This window comes from Euprymna scolopes, chromosome 15 (assembly GCF_053919585.1).
Source record: "Euprymna scolopes isolate OS-2025 chromosome 15, ASM5391958v1, whole genome shotgun sequence".
Taxonomy (NCBI): Eukaryota; Metazoa; Mollusca; class Cephalopoda; order Sepiida; family Sepiolidae; genus Euprymna; species Euprymna scolopes.
In genome coordinates this window covers 74,022,011-74,036,640 of record NC_136496.1, presented here as the reverse complement: position 1 = coordinate 74,036,640, position 14,630 = coordinate 74,022,011, and the positions used below count along the sequence as shown (strand labels likewise).

Sequence of the window (14,630 nt, the reverse complement as noted above, 5' to 3'; positions counted from 1 at the left end):
TGAACTTTAAAACCTTTCTGTAGAAATTTCGGACTGGACCCTTTATTTAATCCACAGAGATATTATCCTCTCATTTCGTCAGCCATGACTGGGTCGAAAACCTAAGCAATTCGCAATTGTATTCTAAGTATCGCCCGTACTGAAGATTGAAACTTCAACTTCCAGAAGAATGTAACTCACAGCTGATTTTTATCAAGTACTCTATCCTCGATCGCAAGCAATACTCAAAAACACATTTTCTGATTACTCATCATGGGTGACGGGTGGAAGTACATGGGAAATTCCCCGCAGATTCCCAGGTTAGACAGAATGATTTCCAAGTTTGACAGAACAATTCCTGAGTTCGACAAGAAAATATTTGAAGAAGGTCGGAGGTTACATCGACCGAATCGTTGTGAAAATAACACTCAAGTCGAGAAAAGTAGTTCAAAGAATCCAAATAATAAGACTATTTCTAAAGCATAAGAACCCCAACGTATACAAATGAATATTTTCAAATGTAAAGGAAAATATCACCATGCACAAATGAACAATGTACAAACGTGAAAGCAAGAGGTGTGATACTGATCCCCCCCCTAAAAAAACCTTCAGTAAAAGAAGAAAAACGTAACAAAAAGTGGAAATAAGTTTATCCGCAGAACAAAGGTATAGGAAGTTGTTCACCAATACACAGACAAGGTGTGGCGGACAAAAGATCACATATATAGTCAAACATATTGAAGGTTAGTTTTAGGAATTGCAATGAGTTTTGCGACAATTTACAGTACTTAGAGACAGTTTATGACAGAAGACGAAGTTTGGGTCATTAGCATTTGAAGGGTTGTTTCCGACGATGGTGGCACACACTCATCAAAAGCCCAACTGCTATATACAGAAACGTGTCATAATTAGTGTTTTATTTTTTATTTTTTTTTAATACTTATGAACTTGTGCCCCCCTACACACACCGAAACCGTCAATGTGAGCGACGATGAGACGGCCAGAAGGGAAAATGAAAGAGAATGGCATCGATAAACTATTGGGGTTGGCGGCGATTGTCGATCGAGAGAACAGATGTGATCCTATCTGAATGTAACATCGGTCACAAACGTGATATAGCAATAAATACAAGAGTTGATGGGTACACGTTTTTTAGATAAATACTAATAAATAGATATTTCATGCAAAACTCAATTTGAATGAAAGATAAAATATGAATTATATTTCAATTGTCATAGTGCCGCTATTTTCTGTCTGGACATATAAAATCAAATATGAAGTCTAATGGGAATTCTTTTTTCTCTTCCCAACAACTCTTTACTTACTGAGTGGGGGTGTAGTTTCCTTTTGTTCCTCTTCCTCTCTGTGTGTGCGTCTCTCTCTCTCTCTTTCTCTCTCTTTCTCTCTCTCTATCTATCCATCAATCTCTGTCTGCCTGTTTTGATATCTATTCTATCGTTATTTTCATAGAATGTACTTGACTGAGCTCTAATCTTTCTCCTTGTAAAAAAAATCAAGGACTCGTTCTCTATCATAACAGAAAAACACTTTCATTTCTTCTTCATTGCGCCTAATATCTGGCGTAGTTGTCATGAAGAGAAGTACTTTCCAAGTGTTACCCGTTCCTAAAACACATTATCGCAGGACTGCTACCATGTAGATTACGACATATTTATCTTCAAATCTAATGTCAACAAGTATTTGTTAGAAACCGTTCCCCATAAGTAATCACACTTAGTTTATACTATTGATTATTCCTCATTTTTTAGTCGACAATCCTTTCATTTAATTATTTTTTTTTAATCTTCGAATGGCTCTGTGTGTGTGTGTGTGGTGTTGTGTGTGTGTGTGTGTGTGTGTGTGTGTGTGCGTGTGTGTGTGTGTGTGTGTGTGTGTGTGTGGATTAGGACAAAAAGATGTTTACACTCGAGCAGTTTTTCAGTATTAACGAAAATCGTTGACCGATATATTTGCCCGTTTGTTGATCGAAACCTTGTACTGATTCCTGAACTAATGCCAATCCAATTTATATTCTTAATCTTCAATATTCTTCAGCACCTGAATGCATGACCCGACGAAGTTTAGGGCAAGTGCAACGCCACAAAATAAATAAATATAAAATAGATTTTACGGCATTTCTGTATCACACAGACGGTGTCATTTTTTTGGGGGGGGTGCATTTCACTAAACTGTCGCCAGGTGGCACTTCTCGGTCAAAGAACAGTGACAATAAGTCGACCAAGTACATTTATTTCATTTCATTCAACTTATTAATTAAAAAATTAGAATTATAATATATAATATGTATAACCTTTTTTGTAATTCAAAAAATGTTTTGGAAAAAACAATCCAATGTTGTTTTAATTCGAAAAGCGTTCAAATAAATCCAATTTTACTTTAATTCCAACAATGTTTTGGAAACAAAAAATCCAATGTTGCTTTCATTAAAAAATTGTTTTATTAAAATTATATTTTCTTACGCATACTTTTCAATAAATGTTTTTACAATTATATTTTGATACATGTTAAATATTTTGGTTTTCAAATATTTTTGTATTCGGAAAAAAAACAATTTTATTTGCTATTTATTTGTCGTGTTATGTGATCATGAAGAAATTGGAGCCATCGTCACCTAACAATGGCGCCGTCCGTATAATGCAGACCTGCCGATTTTACATATATGTTTATATCTCTTTGATGAGGGAAGTTATCTCGAAATATTATCGGAAAATAGATGATATTAACATATAATTTATTTGTTGGTTTTTTATTTTATTTTTAATGTGCATTTCTATTACCACGTGAACCCCGTTCGACATCGTCGTCAACCTCAACACTGTTTCCATGAATTTTTCTTCAGCTTGTGGTCGTCTTTCACATTGGCGGCTGTCGATAGGGTGTGCATAGGTTAATAGCATAAAAACAAAATAAAACAAAACAGAAACTCCAACACATTCATAAATATCAGTTGCACTGTGTGTATGTGTTTGTGTACGTGTCACTATCGAGCCTCTACATGCTAAGCTCCACATTTATGTATACTGTCAAGATTGTATTCGTTATTTGGTTGATCAATTATTTCCCCCATCTCTTTCGAGCCAAGATCTGCCTTCGACTGTCTCCAACTGGCAACTGTCTTAATTGTGTTCAAATGGCACCTGTCCTCGACTGTCGCAACCCCAAGAGTGGTTCCCACTATCCCTAACACTCGTGAACTGTCGCTATACGCATAGCCCTCTCTCAAGGTGCCCGCAAACCAACTCTAAATAGATCTACATCCATTGTTCGGTCTTTTTGTTACGGTCCCTGTCACACCTTGACCAACAATCCCAGTTCAGCTTTCTTTTGTGTTCCTTTGTGAACTACTTACTATCTATTATTCTAATTGATAAAATTATTTCATCTTTATATATATATATATATATATATATATATATATATATATATATATATATATATATTCACGTTTACATAGCAGTCCTTGTTAGATCACCGAAGTTAAGCAAAAATGAGTTTAGCCAATACAAGATGGGTGGTAATTTGGGTATGCTAAGCCCTATGTGTGTGTGTGTGTGTGTGTGTGTGTGTGAGTGTGTGTGTGCAATCGAATTTTCAGTCGTTTTTTATATTTTAATTTGATTAAAAATATTTTGGCTCATCTAACATGTATCCATTAATTGTGTTGAAATTATTATTATATCAATTCTAAACATTCATTTTCGTTATGTAACTTCAGAAATAAATAACAAAATAATCGAAAAAGGCAAACCCCTATAGAATTTGAATCCAACTTTCTTTAAACTCAACTGTAAACTAACTGAAAACTAACCCTAATCTATATTTTGGCTTAATTTTTTAAGAGTTGATTTGGTTAGGTTCAAATTCTTTAGAAGTACGGAGAAGAGTAATTATGTTTTTATTTTATAACTACTTTAAATTAAATTGTTATGCATATCTGAAAAAAGCCTACATAAAATTTTTACCGTTGCCATTTTTACATAAATTCAATTTATTTTTTTAAGTTTTGAAAATAGAAATTTGATTCAATGATTAAATCGCCGGCGGGCACTAATTTTAATTTTCTAGCCCCAAGAAAATGTTATTATACAGAAAATTGGCAAAATTAAGTTTTAACGATCAAATTTAAAATCAAATTAAAAAAACTAGAAACGGTCTACTTGATGGCAACTTCTGATTCTGGAGTGGGAAGTTGATAAGAAGTGTTTATGAAAAACCTAATACCTATTAGTGTAACGTTGTTTGGGAACCAACACGTTGTAGCCTCAGTCGCAGAGGAGGCTAAAAATAGAAAAGAACTTCGACTCACTTTTTTGTTGTTGTACAAAATTTATTTTCTCAGTGTTACGACCGTGACGTCATCTACGCCTCGAACATGATTCACATCTCTCGAACGTGATTCACACCTCTCACGTTCTTCACGTCTCTAATGTGATCTCGAACTTTATTCATGTCTCTAACGTGATCGTTTTCTTTCTCATTTTTATAGTCTTTTTTTCTTTATTGGTGACTTCATTTCGTGTGTATTTGCATACGCGCGTCCGCGCTCTGTTACATTTAAAGTCCTGGAATTTGTGGCGCAATTAATCATTTGCTTTAATCATTCTTTTAATATCGCCAAATAGCAAAATAAAATAAATTTTTATAGTTTTATTGCACATAATTAATTAAAACATTTTTAACTGGAATGTTTTTCTTACAAATAATCAAATAAAACTTGTTTTATATAATAGAAACGTTCAGCTTGTTTTTCAATAGACTTAGGTACGAAAAGTGATAAAAAGCAAATAACAAATAAATTTTATCAAAGGGGAGATAAGTTACTCTTCTACTTAGTGTTTTTACTTATTTTAAAACGTTTATTTCGTTATAAAAACAAGTGATGTCGAACATATCGTAAGAACAAGAACAGATGGCCGACATGATTGGGTTACATCTTTGGATTCTAGATAATGACCTGAAAATAAATTTAAAATATGACAGAAATCTACCAAATAAATGTTACCGTAACATTTATTTGGTGGATTTGTATCAGTATTTTGTTTTATTTTCATTTTAAGACATTATCGTGACTTCAAATGTGTAAGAAGAACCTTTGTTTTATTTATATAGATTTATTTAATTACTTTAATAATGTTTCTTATTTCACTTTATAATTTTCTTTATTTACTTACAGCCATTATCCACATGACATTTGGGTAAGTTATACAATTTTCTTAACTCTGCTTGTATATAATTTTGGCGTCTAAGAATTAGCAGGGAACCCACATCCATCTTTGGAACTCTATTTTATGCATTCTATATCAATTTTAGTGTTATTGTTTTTGTGTTTGTTTTTGCTTTTTGTTTTTTATTTTTTTCCTTTTGTTTTTATTTTTTGTTTTTTGTTTTGTTTTTATTTGTTTTTTTATTGTTATTTTTTGTTTGTTTTTTGTTTGCTTTGTTTTGTTTTTTGTTTATTTTTTGTTTTTTGTTTTGTTTTTTGTTTATTTTTTGTTTTTTTGTTTTGTTTTTATTTGTTTGTTATTGTTTTTTTTTGTTTGTTCTTGTTTGCTTTGTTTTGTTTTTTTGTTTTTTATTTTTTGTTTTCTTTTGTTTTTTGTTTATTATTGTTTTGTGCTTTTTTGTTTGTTTTGTTTTGTTTTTTGTTTTTATTTTTGTTTTTGTTTTGTTTTTTATTTGTTTTTATTGTTTTTTTTTGTTTTTGTTTTTTTTTGTTTTTTTCCGGTCACGATTTTTGCACTCCTGAGAGTTGCATATATAAAAATTCCAAAATAAACTTTCTATCAATGTATACATATATATTTTTTTTTAAGTTGCTTGTTCACCTCTTAAGTCAAATATCATAGGATTTTACACAGAGGCGAAACACAAGATTCCAATAGTGACTCGCTACCAGCCATCGCCTGGTGCATATTTCCTAAAATTATCAGTCAGTTTTATTCAATATTATAATTTCTTATATTAATTCCGACCAAACAGTCATATTTAGAGGGAGTAGGAGTATATTCTCATTATCTAAAACTTTTACTATCTCTTAGTACTCTACTTCATCGGATCCACATATCAGAAAAGACCGTCATTGTTTCATTTAATCGTTACATGGTATTATCTTTTGCCTGTTCTGCTTTCTTTTTTCCGAGTACATGAGCACCGCTTTTTACAACTTTAATTCTTATTAATTTTTTGGCTGCTTAAAAACTTTATCATAATTTTGACTAGAATTTGCGAAGCTTACAAAACCCATTAAAAAAACATTGCGTCGTACGATACACAATTCAGTAAGTAAAAACGGAAAATATTATTACATTTATTGTTATACAGGGCCACTTCATGTAATTAGATATACTTACTACGAATACAGACAAATCGCACATTACTATTTTTTTCATTTGCATAACACGTATTATACACAAAACTGTTCGCCAGCAATACTAAAATGACATCGACAAAATCATGCGATTCTAATTTACATTTTGAAAAAAAAATAACATTAAACGTAGATAAACTAAATGTAACTGACGTCACATACAATGTGTTATTTTGCTATCTTATACATAATTATTATAGTTTGTTTTTTTTAGTTCCTTATATCGCGTGGCTTCATGCCTTGTCTGGAGCGATTTCCTTAAAAAATATACTTTTCTAACATTAACCCACAATAAAAAATAAAATTAAAACCATTCATTTATTTATTTGTTTGCGGACCGCTGTCTTCATCTTCATAGCTGTTATTCTTTCACCACGTTTCGGCCAACTCATTCTCTTGCCTTCTTCAGGTGATTAACCGCGATGGGATAGTAATGCTTAGTAATTACTGCCTTTCGTAATTGTTACTGTTGTCTCACCACCGTGGTGCAGTGAAGAGATGCGTTGAATCTTTATACTTCCAGGTGAGCATTGTCTGAAGATAGCGGTTTCAATCCTACCCAAAGCAGGTTAGAGGACTAGTTGGTCAAAATATGGTGAAACAACAACTGCAGAAGGCAGTGGTTACTGAGGATATAATTATGAGACTTGGCATTCCTATCGCGTCGCGGTTTATCACCTGAAGAAGGCCAGAGGATTAGTTGGCCGAAACGTGGTGAAACAACAACTACTAGTCTGAAACTTTCTACATCCCGACATAATACATATATATATATATATATATATATATATGTGTGTGTGTGTGTGTGTGTGTGTGTGCATATATGTATGTATAACTACATACATACATACATACATACATACATATATACATATATATATATATATATATATATATATACATATATATATATATATGTGTGTGTATGTATTATGTCGGGATGTAGAAAGTTTCAGACTAGCACTACTGACAAGACGTTGCAATCATCATGTATAACTACTTCATTTACTCACATAAAATTAATATACGAAAGTATAGATTTATGCGTAAACTTTAAGTATTTACTTCAAAAGTGCTCAATACGTAGGTAGAGCTAGTTAATAATTTATAAACTATATATGGCGATTAAGCTTTAAGTTTCATCCACTCTAGGACTCTTCAGGCTTAAGCCTGAAGAGTCCTAGAGTGGATGAAACGCGGAATATTCAGTGTAGCTTAATCGCCATATATATTTTATGAATTACTATATGTATGTATATATAAACACCGTTTGCTGCTAACTTTGAATCGGGCACTCTTCTGGTTTTCCAATATTTATAAAATTATTGGTGCTTTTATTTTGTTTTTCTTTATTCATGTTTTGCACCAATTCTAATTATAACTTTTTGTTGCGAAAGAAAATTACCTATCATTAGAGCTTTGTTTACTTGTGCAGAATGGTACAGAACATGCTTAAATAATGACGTTCTTATTTTAAAAATTATTCCCTATTGAGAAAAATACCTCCCTAATTGAACTAAATAGATTTGAGTTCAATATTGATAAGAGGCCTCTTAACAACAACCATGAAGGTGAGGATAATAGTCCGCAAATAAATATACAAATTACTCATCTCAAAGGATTACGATTGAAAAAAAAAGTATATAAAAACAGTCAACTATTTTCGGCTTGTATACTTTCAATTTACTAACAAGTTTATTTTTCTGGTTTTCTTTTTCATTAGCTTTTCTAAATATATCCATGCCATTTCCATTCAAAACTTAATACAGAAATGAAAATCACATTTCCATAGTGCTGTTTACGAATAACAGTTATATCATAATACTTTACATGAAGTGAGAATTCTTCTTTTCTGCTTGCATTATTTTCTTGCACATCTACACTATTGGAACCAATAGGAAAATGCTCATGTTGTAATAACATTGTGGAAATACAATCCGCTTCATCTTTCCTTTCAAAATCAATTTTATTATCAATAGTATCGATTAAGTTATTGTTTTCACTTCGTTTTCTTAATTCCAGACAAGGATGACTATTTCACGAGTTTTTAGAACATCTTTCAATTCGTATTTTACAGTTTAAATGTTTACAATCGATTACAAATACATAACATTTATTCCGTTACTAATAAAGCGGCCATTGGTCTTTACTGGAATTTGAATGAGACTAAGCCTCCCCAAGGTCCCAGTTATCTTCGTGCTTGTCCAGCGGAGGCCTGGTCAGCGTTCTCTCCTTGGTCTCTCCCTCTTCCTTGACCCTTCTTGGCTATTTGGTTTCACACATATTATGGGGGGGTGATGGGACAATGGGAGGGGATGCGTGATGGGGATGTAGAACTTGTTGATACGCAGCTTCATTGTTCTTTATTCCCTGTAAAGCTTATCCATGTTTTGTCTCTGCAGCAGTTTGTCTTGCTCACGCGTGTGTTTCATGTGTATTATTCTCCGCATTCAAGGGTTTTCCTCATTATTTCAGCCGTTTTCCTTATCGTTAGTCATTGTATCTTTGCAGCTATTCCTCTGATTCCAATTTCTCCCATTCTTTTTTCAAAGTTTTTCGGGATTGTTCTTAGTGTTCTTACTATTATCGGTACTATTTAGATTTTCTTCATCTTCCAGATCTCTTTTAACTCTCTGGCTAGCTCGGTGTATTTGATCCGTTTCTCCTTTTCTTTCATACTCACCCTTACACTTTTACATTTCCTCCCCATTTTTTATTAAAGAGAGTTGTCTGTTTGCTTAAATGTTCGTATGTTTTTAAGTCCAACTAAAAGTCCCACACCACTAAACATCAATCATCAAGTTGGTGTTGTCTTGACCGACATTTTATAATGCCTGAAATTTAGAAAAAAAATTGTGATGTGATTTTTTGAGGGTCAACTGAACAAAATCTTTTTTAGAGGAAGCTGTTTTTTTTCTGGATTTTAAATTTTATTGTTATAATTTTCCGAGAAAACAATGTATTTATGTCTTATATAATTTATTCAAAAAATTTGAAAAAAATGCACAAAGAGCATCGAAATCTTTGTGGTACCCTTTGCCAGGAAATCTGTCATCACTACTCCGTCCTGGTCCCAGAAGACTGTGAGCATGACCTTGCCAGCGGAGGGCTGCATCCTTGCCTTCTTTGGGGGCGGTGAGTCAAAGTGCTTCCACTGCATTGACTGGGCTTTGGTCTCTGGATCATAGTGATGGACCCAGGTTTCATCCTGTGTAATCAGTCTTTTAAAAAACTTTGACTCATCTTCTTGGCACATCTCCAAGTTCATCCTCGAGCACTCGACGCGTTCTCGCTTCTAGAATGGTGTGAGCAACCTGGGAATCCATCTGGCAGACACCTTATGCATATGCAAATGGTCATGAATGATAGTTTCCACAGACCCTGTACTAATCTTGAAATCTTGGGCTATTTGGCGAATAGTAATGCGCCGATCTTCCAAAATGGCAGAAAGGGGGCGACGAGGTCTGGGAGCTGTTTCCACAGACTTTCAGCCATGTTTAAATTCACGATGCCAGCGTTTTACAAGGTCATATGATGGGGCATTATCACCATAAATTTCTTTCATTTCATCAAAAGTCTCCTGTGGTGTGCGTCCTTTAAAATATAAAAACCGGATCACTGCTCGACATTCAACAGGCTCCATTTCACACCTGACTCAGTTCAAACACTTGTAAAGCAGAAACCACAATTAGTTCAGAGCTGTAATTTGCCACATAACCCGTAGAGATATAAATCATTGCACATGCAAAATTTCAGCTAGATCAGACAACTGGAAGTGTGTCAGGGGCATTACTTATTGCACGCCCCTCGTAACCTAACACCAAACTAAATTTATCTTTAACTTTGCAACATGACATTTTACTTCCATTCGTTTAGAAACATCGGAAAAATAAAAAGTAACCAAACTTCCTTCCTATCCACTAGAAAAATACACACATATTCCCAACCAATTTCCCCCATTGCCGTTAATCACGGTGTACACTTATTAACTGTGATCTCCGAGTGACCTCCGGGCCTTGACAAGCGATTACTCCCTTGTAAAAAAACATAATATTGATCTAACGACTATTTAACATTCTATTGTTTATTTATATATGATCTGTTGTTAAAAAATTAACATCCATCCAAGTTTAACACTGAAAAGATTACGATTAATAATAAATATACACCTTAATAAACGTTTATATATGCATGAAGTCGGTCTGGATCAGATAAATAAACCTTTCCGTAATGGTGTATCCAATTGCCAAGCATATCCAGGCACTGACTGCAACCGTGATAATAACCTAGGCGTTGAAAACGTAAATGTAAAACTTCGTAAAACATTCAACTACAAAAGACCAATATCCCTAGATTACGAAATGTTAATACCAGACACACATTTACAATACAAATGCAATGTAAGCGTGAAGCATAAGTTTACTGCACTATCAGCACTATACGACGACTTGGAACATCGAGGAGCTGTAACAAATGAGCTGGGCTCGACTTGACCAGTTATTTCTGAGACTGCGGAGGATGTAGTGCCATGCAAAGTCAAGATAAAGAATAAGCAATGGATCACAAAGGAGATAATAATCATGGCGGATAAAAGACGGCAAATAAGCACAAATAGTCATCAATACAAAAACCTAAATAAATTTATTAGAAAGAAATGTAAAGAAGAAAAAGAACGGTGGCGGAATGAAAGGTATGCAGAGATAGAGCAACGGCCATCTACTGCGCACACTCAAATACATTGAAGAAAATCTGTGCTCGACCTCGGTCTGCATAAAAGCGAAGAATAGAAACATCTTAATGTAGAAAGAACAGATCTTGAACAGGTAGGAAGAATACATTGGAGACCTGTTTGACGACACTCGGGGGGTGAGGAACTAGTTATACACAAGTACATTGAATGCCCACCAATCTTAAAATGTGAAATTAGAGCAACAAACAAGAAAGCGAAACTGAGAAATTCTTCTGAAACTGATGCGATTTGTGATTTAAGAAAATAACAAAAATCGCAAATGAGATTTACGATACAGGTGACTTTCCAACGGATTTAACAAAATCAATATTCACAGCCTGGCCAAAGAAACCCAGTGCCGTTGAGTGTGAATGACATTGCACGATTAGCTTAATGGGCCACGTAACCAAGCTCATTCTATCAGTATTATTACAATGTATACGAAGATCTATAACACTTGAAATATCTGATGTTTAATGTGGCTTTGTCAAAGATAAAGGAACAAGAAATGACACGTTTATTTTAAGACAACTTGCGGAACGGTCAATAGAATACCAACAAGATTTGTATCTGTGTTTTCTAGATTACAGTAAAGCATTTGATCGAGTACGTCATGAACCGCTGCTGGAGATGTTACAATCACTATATATTGATAATAAAAAAAGATATGCGAATATTACGAATACTGGGACCAAACGGCTACAGTAAGAATGGATGACGAGTTAAGTGGTTGGACGAAAATCCAAAGAGGATTAAGACAAAGGTGCGTAATGACTTATTTCTTTGTACAGTGAAAGCATTCTCTGTCATCTGGATTGTAATAGTCATCAAAGGAGCAAGCGCGCCCACGTGTTTGTGCCTTGTGTGACTGTACGAAAAAACGACAACAATAACGAACTTACTTTTAGGTGGGATCTGAAAGAGAAACGCCGTGAAGATTGATTGAGCTTTTATACCAAACACGAGTCACATGTTTACAGGTCGTGTGATGGAGAGGAGAATAAATAAAAACGGTGTGAGAAGTGACAGAGGGGTGGAAAGGAAGGAAATCAAGTCAACAGGCGTTTTGTTTTAGCGCTATCAGGAAGCAACTGTTGCAAGAACGAATTTATTTATTTATTTTTATTTATTTATTTTTATTCTTTTTTTTTTTTTTTGAAAGGAAAAATCGGTAACGGACGTTATTTCAACAGCTGTACTGGGATATCCGTAGGTTTTGCGTTATGAGGATGATGCCGTCCTTTTTACAACATCTAAAGAAGATCTCCAGAAACTTCCAGAAATATTAATAAATAAGAGCGAAAGGTTTGGCTTCAACCTAAATACAAAGACAACTTTTAGCATGATTATATCTGGCAAAGAAGTCATACCTACGTGTGATTTAACAATTGGAACCGCATCAATTACTCGGGTGGACAAATCCAGTAACCTTCAATCATGGATTACATCTACAGAACGATCGTGGTGTGATATAAGGTCGCGTTCCAGAGTACACACCACATTCTTAAGGCGTATGTTTGGTCTTTGTTATATGGTTGCGAAAGCTGGACTATCTGCCCCAAAATGCAGACATGTATTAATAGCACAAAAAATTCGTTTGTGAGACAAATGTTAGGAGTCATTTGGAAAGATCACATTTCTAACGAGGAAATATGGGCTGGATCTGGATGCGCTAAAGGATTGCTGATGGAAACTATCATGAAAAGACAAATGACTTTTCTTAAGATATACTTACTGTCAAAGAGGCATAGAACATCTAGTATTGACTGGTAGAATGCCAGGATCGAAAAAGAAAGGTCGACCAAGATGCACTTTGATGGACAACTTAATCGATTGAACGGAATTATCTTTAAAAGTTGAGCTGTTTCGAGGTATGGATAGCCGCCCGCATTGGAGAGCCGTGGTCGCCAACGCTGATAAATGGCAGGGTCACTGCTGCGGCTGCTGTTGCTGATGATGATGTATATATATATATATATATATATATATATATACACACAAATACATACATATATATACGGAGTCTCACACGGTCAATATCTGCAACAAAGAGATGACACTTTCAGTTCAAAAATAAGTTCAGTACTTAAAACAGTGCAATTTCCAATCTACTCTGATTTATTTGGTGGAAATTAAAAATAAGAGACATTATTTTTGTACCGTCTTTCGTGTTTATATATAAACATATATATATATTTGTAGTCATCGACATACAGTCCTGCTGATTCGTTGTATCGCAACGAATCGGTGCCGCAAAACTAGCATCTCTCCCAAGCCAAGGATTGAACCTAGAACCGTCGTGTTGACAGTCGGCAGTTCTCCCACTCGACCATGGAATCGACACCCGTAAATAACTCGTCGGAATGTCTATTTAAATAGACACCCGCCACCACTTTTATAGTGCTCAAATCGCCTGTTCGCAAACAAACAAACAACGAGCTTCGCATTTTCAGCCAATTAAGTAGCGGGTGAGATTATTTACGACAGTGCTCTACCCAAAGTATATATTTGTAGTCATCGACATATATATGTGTGTGTGTGTGTGTGTGTGTGTGTGTGTGTGTGTGTGTGTGTGTGTGTGTGTGTGTGTGTGTGTAGGGTTTGAAGACTGTAGTTTATTGTAGTCTTATGAAGCAATGATGATTATAAGATAGTGCGCTATATCAAGAACAGTTATATTTTAATGTAATTTTTTAATTACTTTTATTCGCCCATAGCAAGGCACATTTACATTGAGATGTAAAGAGCTACTGAGAATTAGGGGCCAGATTTAAAGGGGATTTGTGCAGCGAAGATCTTTGCTCACATTACATTTAAATTTCTCTTGGTACAATCAGGGAAACACGTAACAGGGAAGGAATTCCAAAGACAAGCTGCTCGGGAAAAGAAGTTATTAATGTAGAAACTTTTATGAAATGTGTAGACGCCAAGAGGGAACGGATAAGATTTAGCTGATTTACAGGTTTGTCGGATGCATTTACGTCGAGTGGAGTACCAGAGCTACAAGTTCGTCAGAGTATATTCCATTGAAGTACTTGTAAAACAAGCAACATTGCGGCGATGAGACAGGGCTGGGACTGGTAGACAATGCGGGGCCTATTAGACTACTGGCTCGTTCTTGGACAATAACTATAAAAAAGGGGGGGGATTACCGGTTTGTACACCAACCCAGATGTGACAATATTCCATGCATGTGCAGATGATGGCTTTGTAGAAATAAAGGATACTGGCATATGTGAGCAGTTTTCTAACCCGATAGAGGGATCCAACATTTCCTGCATCAGTCTTAGCAGTAACTTTTATGTATTTATTCCAATTCATATTACCTATGAAAGTTAGACTAAGAAGTTTGAATGTATATGCATGGGTAGAATGTTATAAGCCATGGCATTCGGTGGTTGATTTTCATAACAAATGCTCGACTGATCTCAAATCTATGGCCCCCCTTGCCTAACTATCACAAAAAATAGTCGACTAGCTACAGCCACTATATACGATGTTTTATAATTCTTAAAGAAGGAGCTGTGTCTAAGT

The 14,630-nt window shown here is 34.7% G+C and overlaps 1 long non-coding RNA gene across 1 annotated transcript in view; it reads left to right on the top strand.

Annotated features, from left to right (window-relative positions):
• LOC145293907 (uncharacterized) overlaps positions 1–14,630 on the top strand; it is a 352,532-nt gene that overhangs the window by 93,201 nt on the left and 244,701 nt on the right. The window contains exon 3 of the long non-coding RNA XR_013869786.1: positions 5,174–5,195. This is a non-coding gene — a long non-coding RNA (uncharacterized LOC145293907). The remainder of the gene's footprint in view (positions 1–5,173; positions 5,196–14,630) is intronic.